The 11799-nt window shown below is 51.9% G+C and overlaps 1 long non-coding RNA gene across 1 annotated transcript; it reads left to right on the top strand.

Moving 5' to 3' along the window:
- The first annotated feature begins 1718 nt into the window (after positions 1-1718).
- On the top strand, positions 1719-2963 carry LOC149345311 (uncharacterized). Its single transcript, XR_016282827.1, has 2 exons — positions 1719-2054; positions 2765-2963. It is a non-coding gene; the product is annotated as an uncharacterized LOC149345311 (long non-coding RNA).
- Positions 2964-11799: the final 8836 nt, after the last annotated feature.

The raw sequence follows: 11799 nt of genomic DNA, 5'->3' as shown, positions 1-11799 counted from the left end.
CCCTGTTCAGGCTCCATCAACTCTTTGAAAGGAGCAAGTAACAAGATCAAGGGAAAAAGGCATTATAAACTATGGAAGTGCCACACCGGTACACTCACCTTTCTGTACTTCATAGCGCTGGCTGATGCTTATATAGTGCCAATAAAACGCCCCCTAAGAAGTGCTAGATAGGAGCTGTCAATAAGTTGAGTTTTGTAGGATAATATTGGCATCATATACGGAATTTCCGGCAGTTACAAATGAAGAGATTTAGCTACAAAGTTCTGTTAGTTGATATGCATCATTGCTCCGCGAGAAATTTAAAAGAGCGCCTCGGGCGATGCTTGAAAAAGATACTGCTCTGATGTCTTCACGCATCAGAAAAACTACCTTTTTTTTCATCAGGAAAGTTCATGCAAAAACACATCAAAAATTTATGTTGTCACTTCGGTCCCTAAAAGTTAAGGCAAAAATTAACCAAGCATTTATATGTCAATCTGGTACAGAAAGTTAATGAAAAAACTCATTAACAATTTATGATGTCGGGCTGATGTGGAAACACAACATATGCGGCCTTTGTGATTAATTTCTGATGACTCACCACGATTATATCATAACGATATCAGAAATTCAAAATCCATTTTTGTAAGGGGTGCCCCTATTCCAGGGCTCCGCTGAGCTTCGCTACTCGTTGGGCGTGCTGGATCAAACCTTTTTGGCAACCCAGATCGCCGCTGGAGAGCCGGCTCTCCCACTGTTCTACACTCGGGTCTTTGCGAAAGCTGTCGTTCTTACTGCATTCCCACGTGATGTGGTACAACGATGGTTTGCTGCCACACCACGGGAAAGTGTCCCGATATTGCGTCGGGTAAATCTTGCTAAGGATATGCAGGTTTGGGAATGTTCCTGTCTGCAATATTCGCCAATACACTGCCTCTAGTTGATTTAGATCAGGATGAGGCGGCGGATAGCGGATCCGCACCCCCTTATAGTAGTTGGGAATGTCTGAGTACGTAGGGCCGACTCGGTCGGGTAGATCGTCCGATTGGGAGGAAGGTCGGCTCGTATACCCTCGAGCTACCTCGTCGGCGCGTTCGTTCCCCGCTATGTCGGTGTGTCCTGGCACCCAGTAAATGCTATGTGTGACTTTTGGTGGGGTCGCGCTCTGGAGGAGCCGGAGCGCGGCGCGACCTATGCGGCCGTTCATGTAGTTACGGCACGCTTCTCTCGAATCTGTAAGGATGGTGAGGGACATGTTGCTTCGATAACCGGCTACCGCCGCTAGAGCTACGGCCAGCTCCTCCCCTTCGGTTACCGTGCAATCCCTCACTGAGGCGCTAGCTAATTCCTTTAAGCTCGATTCAATAACTACCGCCACTGTGCTGTTATGTGAGCTTCCTGTATACGGAGCCGCGTCCGTGTATGCCGTTGTGGATTTTGTAGCTTGATATTGTTGTACATACCTCGCCCGGGCTGCCCTACGGGCCGCATGCAAGTTGGGGTCCATGTTCCGGGGAAGGGAGCGAACCTTTAGCGTCTGGCGAATTGCGTCCGGTACGCTCGCAGTACGATTCTCGAATTCCGCAGTTCCGCCTAGCCCCAGTCGCCTAATGAGCGAGCGCCCCGTAGGAGTCTGCTGGAGCCTAGCCAATACCTCCTAGAAAGACTTCAGGCCTGCGCGCTCCCAAATGTCACGTGACCAACGTCATTTCCGGTAGGCGATCGTCTCTTCGAGAGTCGGGAGGCGCGCGCGCACGAAATGAACCGACGAACCCCGCAGTCAGCGCGCGCGGACCAGCGGCAGGAAGCCTGCCGTTGCGTGCATCGTTCTGGCGTTGTTCTGTGTTTCTGCACTGGGTGCGCGTTCCTGCGCATGATCGGCGCGCGTGGTGGTTGTCAAGGAGTGAAGTGCGGCTATCAGCATGCCTTACAAGTGCTGTGTGCCGAAATGCCGGGGAAACTACGACGAAGACTCGAAAATTCAAGTCTTCTGATTTCCGAAGGAGGATGCCCAGCGGAACAACTGGCTGCGTGCAATACCACGCAAGGACTACCAAGTTACAGCTTCTTCAAGGGTAAGAACTGCTTTAATTAGCTTGTTGTGTAGCTTCATGCCCGCTTTTACGCTGCGCAAAGTTCATTGTCAGTGCGAGCATATTGAGCGTTAGGCCTAGAATCCGTTGTTCCGCATAGAAGGACGAGGCGACTATCAGAATGCTTCCTACGGCTGACAAGCGAAATTCTTTCGTGTTCATATTAAGGCGAAAGCCTTTAATGCCTCATACTGTCGTTAGCAGACTCGTCGGTAGCCGTGTCGACAGACGCGTCGGCAGGAATGTCGACAGACGCGTCGGCAGGAATTTCGACAGACGCGTCGGCAGCCGTGTCGACAGACGTGTCGGCAGCAATGTCGACAGACGCGTCGGCAGGAATGTCGACAGACGCGTCGGCAGGAATGTCGACAGACGCGTCGGCAGCCGTGTCGACAGACGCGTCGGCAGGAGTGTCGACAGACGCGTGCACGTTAAAGAACCCTAGATGGTCGAAATTATCCGGAGTCCTCCACTACGGCGTCTCTCATAGCCTGAGCTGCTTTGGGACGTTAAACACCAAATATCATGTGTTTTCTGCGAAAAGTGTTCGTTCAGCCTGTGCTTGCATCAGGAAAGAATCTGCCAATACCAAAAACAAAAAAACTACCTTGAGCACGTATACATAATTAATGTCCTTTCGCAGACACTGTGATATCTTTTTGTGGTACAGTCCCCTGTTTTCGTTTTTTCAGGTCTGTGCGCTGCACTTCCATGAGAGCTTTATTAAAAAAAAACAGTCTATCATGACCCAAGGACTGGAAAGGTTATCGAGACCACTTTGCCGGTGCCACGACTGGACCCTAGCGCTGTGCCTTCAATATTCAAGGACTGCCCATCGTACCTGTCCACACCACAGTGTTCCAAAACAAGAGAGGAGCATGTGCTTGTTTGTATGTGGAGTGCTTATTGCTTTGATTTGTTCTCGCAGTGCCATATTATGAGAAGTAACCAAGTTCCTCATTCTAGTCGATTGCAATTGTTTTTCATCATATATGTTTTGTGATTAACCGTATGTTGCTAAACGTTTTGTGTTATTTTGGACTGCGAACCATAACTGCCTTCGTTTCCTTGATGTTTGTTGCAGTGACCTGTTCTACTGTATGTGACATGGTCTAAGTCTTAAGTGTGACCATGAGTACAATTTATGTTTTCATATTTAAAGGGTATGTTTGTTTTACAAATCTGTGGTTACTACCTGGCAGTTCAATTTTGTTACCTTGATACTTCATTAGTTCTGTTTACTGTATGTATATTATATTTTCTTACATTTATTTATAGCGCCTTTGCGTGCCCATGACCATTAAACCGAAATTTGTCTTTTGGTTGACGACTAAATTTTGCCTCATTCTTGAATATTCAGCAAACAATAAACTCCCCATGGGAGCAGTAATTGTAGAACGCTGCAATAGACACCATTACACAGTTTTGCATGAAGGTGACGATCGAGTTGCTGTTGCCTCCATCATCCCGAATTCACGTGACGCACGCCGCTGAAGCCGAAGCCAGCGAAGCGAAACAACTGCACTGCAGAATCCCCGCGTTTTGTATCAGTTATTCACTCACCTAGAGTAGTTTGTTAATCTTACTTCTCTAAAAAGTGCACTGCAGCTGACCAGGCCCCTAGTTATTTCACAGCAGGCTCTTCCTTTCTTTATAAATGAGCGCACGCCTATCTTTTTGTACGCTTGTAAAGCGGTCGCACTCGCGCTTAATACAGCGGTCGATAGAGAGGGACTAAACCATCCTAAAAAAGCGACACCAAGTGCGGCGGAGGAAGCGAGCGACGCGGCCATCCGCCTACTGGATGTGACGTCACTCGCGCAGCGCGCAGGCCTCAAGTCTTTCTAGGAGGTATTGGCCTAGCTAACTGCGTGACCAGTTGGGCTTCTTTGATCTCTTCGAAGGTGTTGTGAATTCCAAGAGCCAGTAGTTTTTCGTTGGAGGTGTTCATAGGTAGATGCAGGGCTGTCTTGTAAGCTTTGCGGAGTATGGTATCTGCACTATCCATTTCTCCTTTGTTGAGGTTGTAGTACGGGAGGGCGTAACCCACGCGACTGACCACCAGGCTCTGAACCAGGCGCAGGGTATCCCCCTCTCGCATGCCGCTCCGCTTCTGCGACACGCGCGTGATCATTCTGGCGACCCGAGTGGTCGATTGCTTGAGAAGGCCGAGCGTATGGCCGCATCGCTGGTTGCTCTGCAGCCACATTCCCAACACTCGTATCTTGTCTCGTTCGGGAATTAGCTGTCCTTCGAGGGAGACATTGAGGGACCCTTCCTTGTGTTTCCCTTTGTGGACTCGCAGGAGTTCTGATTTTTCGGTGGAGCAGGCGAGGCCTCGTGCACTGACATATTCTTCCACGCAGGTAGCCGCTGCTTGCTGTCGTTCTTCTTTCTGGCCGAGCGACCCAGTGGTAACCCAGACCGTGACGTCGTCAGCGTATATTGTGTGCTGTATGCCTTCGATCTTCTCGAGTTGTTTCGCGACGCCGATCATGGCCACGTTGAAAAGTAGTGGCGAGATGACGGACCCTTGAGGTGTGCCTTTGTTGGGGGTAGAAAATGTAGCGCTCCGAAGGTCTCCGAGCCCAACCGTTGCAGTGCGGTTGGAGAGAAAGGCCTTCACGTAGCTGTGAATCTTCTCGCCGCAGTGGAGGTTGTCGAGTCCTTCCATTACAGCCGTGTGGCTAACGTTGTCAAATGCTCCTTTGATGTCGAGGGCCATAACCACGTTCTCGCCTACACTCGGGACGTTGTTGAGGACTTCCTATTTGAGTTGTAAGAGGATGTCCTGGGTGGAGAGGTGGGCTCGGAAGCCGAACATACTGTGGGGGTACAGGTCTTCGTCTTCCATGTAGCTTTGGAGCCTCCGAGTAACGACTCACTCGTAGAGCTTGCCTAGGCAGGAGGTGAGTGAGATAGGTCGGAGATTTTCGATCTGGAGTTTCTTACCCGGTTTGGGGATGATTACGACCTCTGCATGCTTCCACTCTTCAGGAACCGTTCCTGCGGCCCAGTGCTCGTTGAGGAAGGTGGTCAGTTGGTCGACCGCCTCGTCGCAGAGGTTGCGTATGAGTGCATTCTGGATCTTGTCTGGTCCCGCCCCAGTGTTGCGCGTGCATGCCTTTATGGCAGCGAACACTTCTTCCCTGGTGATCGGCCTGTCTAAGAGGGTGTTCGGATTCCCCAGGTATGGTTTCGCGTATGCCGCAGGCAAGGTCGTGCCGTAGCATTTCTCTTTGGCCTTATCTAGCAGTTCCTCTTCCGTATCCTCGAAGGTGTGGATGAGTCTGCGGATAGCTTTCCCGCTTTCGGCCCTGGTTTGGGTAGAGTCGAGGAGGGTCTTGAGCATACGCCACGTTTTGGCCGTGCTGAGGGTGCCGTCCAGCGAGCTACTGAACTGCTGCCAGCTCTGCCCGGCCAGCTGGGTCGCGTACTCCTCCGCTATCTTGGTGACTTCTGCGATCTTGAGCTTGAGCTTCCTGTTAAAGCGCTGCTTCTTCCAGCGCTTGGTGAGTCCTCGACGTGCCTCCCATAGCCTGATGAGCCGAGGGTCCACCTCTGGTGTTAGCTCGGTGCGATCCACTTCCTGAGTGTACTGCTTCTGGATGTCTTTAAGTTGTTGACACCAATCATCTATGGAAGTAATCCCCCCCTTCCAGGTCCACGCAAGGCTTGCGGAAAGCCGGCCAGTTGGTGATCTTGGCCGTGCCGAGCTTGCGCTTGATGTTGGTGGCTGCTATCGTGGTCTTCAGGATATAGTGGTCACTGCCTAGATTCTCCAGCAGATTCTCCCACGTTGCCTGCTTCACTCTCCTGACAAACGTTAAGTCCGGACACGTGTCCGGGCAGATCGAAGTGCCAAGGCGCGTGGGTTGAAGTTCGTCTGTTAAGAGGGTACATTGGATCGCTTTCGCCGCGTCCTCGACCTGTGTACCTTTGTGATTATTACTGGGGTATCCCCATTGCTGTCCGCGAGCGTTGAAGTCGCCTACAATGAGCAACGGGTTGCTTTTCGCAAGTTTGCTGGCCCCTAGAAAGAGTATCAAAATTCGCGTCCCGCTGGCGAGGCGGGCTATAGAGGTTTACGAGAAAGACACTCTTTTTCTTACGCTTCTTTTTGGGAATTATTTCCGTCACTAAGTGTTCAATTTTGGTGTTGGGAATTGGGTCATGAGCTATGGCTACAAACTTTTTGCTGACCAAGGGTGCCGTGCGTCCGCTATCGTAGCACGTATATCGCCTGAGTGACGGTGTCGGGTTAGTTTCCTGTAAAGCTATTATATCGGGTGTGGAGCCTTGCCTATGTAAAAACTGCATTAGGAGTCCCTGCTTTTGGCGGTACCCCCTGCAGTTCCATTGCCAGATTTCTAGTGGAGTTTGTTTAGCCATGGTTTTGGGCATTGTTGTGATTGGAGCCTTCAGTTTCGAAACAGCGCTCGTGTATGAGCCTGTCCCGGGCCTCGTTTGTTATTCGTTGCGTATTTTGACTTTTGACGTGGTTGCGGAAACTTTGGTCCTGCAACGCAACTTTTTGCTGTAGTAATGTGACGTTCTGTTCTGACAGGTTGAGTTGGACCTGCATGGTATCTAATGTTGCATGAGTTTGGCGGAACTGTCCTTCGGTGCGAATCATGAAATCCTCCATGCGCTGCATGAAAGCTCTTAATTCTTCGGGGTACACTTCTAAGGGGGTTGGAGATCGTTGCACTTCGGCCGCCGGGGTCGGGGGCCGCGGTACGTGCCCTGTTCTCTGAGCCTGCATCTCTTTAATGAGGTCATCGATTTTTTTTCGGAGATGTGCATTCTCCTCTCTTAGAGCTCTAATTTCTTTCGAGTTACGCGTAATATTATCTTGATCCGAGTGCGGAATCAGTGGGTTTGGAGAGCCCGCTCCCCAGCTCACCTTGACACCGCCCTTCTTCTGTTGTTTCTGCGGCGGCTGCTGCTGCTGCTGCTTCGGCTTGGCCGTTGACCGGTTGAGCGGCGGGAAAGAGTCATCCCTGGATCGGCTCTGGCTGCGATCTCGCACGGTGCTACGGCCTCGGCTCGAAGAGCGGCCATGGTCCCGCTCCGAGCTAAGCCACCTGGGTCGGCGCTCTCGACTCAGGTGCGGGTTCTGCTGCTGCTGCTGCGGTTGTTGCTGCTGCGGCAGTTGTTGCTGCTGCTGCTGCTGCTGCTGCTGCCATTGTTGTTTCCGGGACTGCCGGCCGCCGGTCGTGCTTCCCCGGAGCTCCTCAGTAGTCTTGAGGCGTCGACGGCACTCCCTGGTGACGTGGTCGCCTTCGCACACCATGCATTTGGTCTTGCACGGGTGGCCTTCTGGTGGGTCGTGTGTGTCGCACGTCCTGCAGAGCTTGGTGTTCGGCGTTGGACAGACGTCCGAACGATGGCCTTGCTCTCCGCACACGTAGCAGATCTGTTTCGTAGGACGATATGGGTAGGTCTTGAATTCTCCGGAGCGGTAGATGACCCACTGCGGGATATACGGGCCGTCGAACGTGATGAGCGCCGTTTCCGACTTGCCCAGCATTCTCGCTTCCAGGATCTTCACTCCTTGGGATCGAAGCCGCAGCTTCGATTTCAGTAGGGCCGGTGATTGCCCCGGCATGACGCCGTGGATTACCGCACGCTTCAGGTCGTCCGGTAGGGCTGGATAGGTGTTGGTTGCATAGGTCTGGTCATTGATCGTGAGCTTTTCGATCTTCCTGAGCACGTCGCCGATGTCCAGGTTGGGCGTGCTCGCAATCATGATGTTCGATCCGGGCCGGAGTCTCATGATGAAGTCTTCTTCCTTAATCTTTCCTCCGCTGGCCACGACGAGGGCTTGCGTTGCCTGGTCGACACGGATTTCGCTGATTTTTAGGCCTCCCTTGGGGCGATAAATGATCTTGATATCATCCTTCGGTAGCGGCGGCGGACGTGGCCTTATCGGCCGCTGCGCTCCCACCAGATGTGGTTTTAATGTAAAGCGCGGCACGCCACTCGCTTGCGTCTCTGCTCCGCCAGCTGCGGCTGTCGGCGCTATCTTGTTGCTTGCTTCTTCCCGGGGATCGCCTGGCCCCTTGGAGCCTTTCTTCGAGCCTTTCCTTTTTAGACGCCGTTTGTAAGAAACAAGCTCCCAACGATCCATGTCTTCGTCTTGCAGTGGGTCGATGTCGGCCCCGTCGTCCCGCTGCGGTGGCGGGGTCTCCATGGCGTCGGTCACTGCGTCCCCGAGTCCGGGGCTCGCATTGACCGGCGGCGCGGCAGGAGATTCGTCCGTACCTTCAATATTCGCCGAACCTTGGGCCGAGGTCCGGGTAGGTTCATTCATGACAGGGTCGTCAGCGTCCCGGGGTTCCATGCTGGCCGATGTCTAGACACGCAAGCACCGCACGGGGCCGCCCCAGGAGCGCGCTAAGCCTACGCTAGGCTCAGCGCTCCCGGCCGTAGGTGGCCACTCAAAAGTCCGATAAAAGTCCAAAAAATGGGCCTACCGGCTCAAGAGTGGTGTCGCCGTGGTCCAGGTCACGTTATCCGTCGATGTAGCCGAAACGTTTCGGTGGCCCACGTAAAAATACAAGCTTACGGGATCCGCAGCACGTGTCTATCTTTGCTGAAGTCCTACCTCAGCAACCGGTTTCAGAGAGTGTCAAAAATTACCGACGATTACGTTACTTCCTAATGCGAAATTTGAGCGCAGCAAAAAGCTGTTTCACCTTTTCGATAGATTGAGGCAAAGAAATCGAGCAACACATGTATGCGCTATCACAGAGTTTTTTTTATTTTTCACACGTATTCCTTTAACAAAGATTCCACTAACAGTTCTTGACAGTCATGAATGAAGCTTTGTGGTCGGAGAAATAGACTGGTATATGTTCGACTTGGTACACCAATGCTTGATTCTCAAAGACGAGATCTATACAAGTGCCTCGCGAGGTTGTCACAGCCGTGGGACGCGTTACGAGCGAGAGGAACGGGATGTTCTCCCGCATAAGTGTTAGGAAATTGCTGTTTGTCTTTAAGTCAACATTAAAGTCCCCCACTACTAACATCGGTGTGGATCGATGGACGGTTAATGCGAGTTGCAGGAAGTGCACGACGTCTTTCGTGAGTGCGGTAGGGGCGAAGTACGCAGCTACTACCAGCAAGCCGTTGGGCAACTTTGCGGCGCACAGTTCGCCAAGTTCATGTGACGTGCCAAACATTTCGACTGGTATTGCAGAGAGACCTGTGCGCAAGTAGATAGCGACTCCCGCCGCTCTGTTGTGATCTCTGCGAGCACCACAGCAGTATAGGAAATCTATGATTTCGAGAGGCTCTTCGGGATCCATCCAGGTTTCAGCAAAGCAAAGTACAGAGGAATGGCGCAGAATGTGATCGTGGTGTACGTCCTTGGCATGTGCGGCAAGGGAGCGTACGTTAAGAATGTGGTTGTGAATGATGAATGAAGTGCTGCCAGCGAATGACGCGTCCATTGGCTGTCTGCGTGTGTTACTGATGTGTGGTTAACATGTTAAGCTTCGCCTGTAAGAGTGGAACGCGACAGCGTCTTGCAACGCTGCCAAGGAGTCCACAGAACGCCATCGCCAATTCGGCTGTACGCCTTGCTGGACGGTAAATTTATTTTTTGAGGAAAGGAAATGTATCTCTCTCGCATATCTGGGTGGACACCTGCACCTCGCCGTAAGGGGAAGGGGGAAGATGGGAGTGAACGAAGACGCCGTATTAGCTAGACGCGCCTCTGTTCATTCGAAAGCATTCAGCTGGCATTACGGAGTGGCTAGCGTGCTCGTATCGCACTCCGGAGACCCTGGTTCGATTCCCCAACTCGACCAATTTCGTTCTCGGTTTTATAAATTTATGCGGTCTAACTAGAAAGGTTAATTAGGCTATTTCACATTTACATTATTGCATTTCTATCCATCGTGTTCTGTCATTAACCTGTCAATTGTTGGAACTGTCTAGGATGTTCGACACAACGTATATGAAACGAGCAACGTCTTACTGAGTGGGGAAGTGCGTGGTGGTGGTGGGAACGCGGCTTCGTACTTATCTGTTTTTTTTTTCAGCAGCGTCTCCTTCCGCGGACGCTGTTGTCGCTGCGGCGCGCGTCTTTGTTTTCTTTTCTTCTGACCTCTTCATTCTCCTCTATATTAATTAGGCTAATTGATTAATTAAGCAATTAACTAAACTCAGTCCAACTTAGTTGCAGCATCACTATACGATCCCTTTGATTGGTTGCATGGTTACTAGCCAAAGTACAATTGGCCCCATTTGAAATTCGCGCACTGTGACGTCACGAGCATTTCGACCAATTGAAAAGCATGACATTGGGGGCGAAAGTACAATTGGCCCCATTTGAAATTCGCGCACTGTGACGTCACGAGCATTTCGACCAATTGAAAAGCATGACATTGGGGGCGGAGCTGGTTACGAGGCCGACGCCGACGACGACGCCGACGACGACGCGAAACCCAGGAACGGACGCCAAAGAGCTGCGCTCTAAAATTGGGTCGGAATGTTCGAAAAGACACGGAGCCGATGTGGAGTGCGTCCGTCGACATGCGAACGCCCACGTTCCCATCTCCCTTTTAGAGCACAGCTCTTTGGGGCCCGTTTCTGCGTTTCACGGCATCGACGTCGCCTTTGTCCGTTGTAACCAGCAGTGAACACCATAGCTGCCAAACCAATAGAGCGAGAGCTTGGAAAGCAAGGAAAGGCGCATAACTGCCCTCTTGGAACAGTGGACACTTCACTCGTGCTTTAGGTAGGGACAGATAAGCGCTCTAAGTATTGGCGATGACAACGTTGTGCCATTTTAAGGAAAGGAAGTGCGCACGCATAACTTGCTCCCCGGTCAGCGGATGCCTGAATTGAACTTATAGGTACGTGGGGTGATGAGAGAGAGATGTGGGCTGCAGGCATTGACAACGTTGTGCCAGAAACGCGGCGCTGAAGCCATAGGCCGTCGGCATTTATTGTGTTCATTGGCGTTGGCGTTGACAACCTTTTACACTCCGATCATTTTAAGGAAAGTAAGTGCACATAACTAGCTCCCTGGGTCAGCGGACGCCTGAGCAGCGCTTCTAGGTACGTGGGGAGATGAGAGAGAGATGTGGGCTGCAGGCATTGACAACGTTGTGCCAGAAGCGAGGCGCTGAAGACAAAGGCCGTCGGCATTCATTGTGTTCATTGGCGTTGGCGTTGACAACCTTTTACACTCCGATCATTTTAAGGAAAGGAAGTGCACATAACTAGCTCACTGGGCAGCGGACGCCTAAATAGCGCTTATAGGTACGTGGGGGGATGTGAGAGGGATGTGGGCTGCAGGCATTGACAGCGAGGCGCTGAAGCCATAGGCCGTCGGCATTCATTGTGGATGGATGGAAACCAACTTTATCACACACACACACACACACACACACACACACACACACACACACACACACACACACACACACACACACACACACACACACACACACACACACACACACACACACACACACACACACACACACACACACACACACACACGCACACGCACGCACGCACGCACGCACAGACAATCTTCCAGGGTGGTCCCCTGCTGGTCCAGGAGACCACGGGTTTGTGCTTCACGTAAAGCCCGATCCACCAGCCATTTCTGGCCGGCGGGCTGAGCGGTCCGTAAAGCAGCCTCCCAGGAAGAATGAGTGGGATTGGGGATGGGGGGGTACTGCCTTTGGGACAGCACATTGCC

This window comes from Amblyomma mixtum, chromosome 5, assembly GCF_055824585.1.
Source record: "Amblyomma mixtum isolate Tamu chromosome 5, ASM5582458v1, whole genome shotgun sequence".
NCBI classification, from domain to species: Eukaryota; Metazoa; Arthropoda; class Arachnida; order Ixodida; family Ixodidae; genus Amblyomma; species Amblyomma mixtum.
This window is presented reverse-complemented; position numbering and strand designations above follow the sequence as displayed.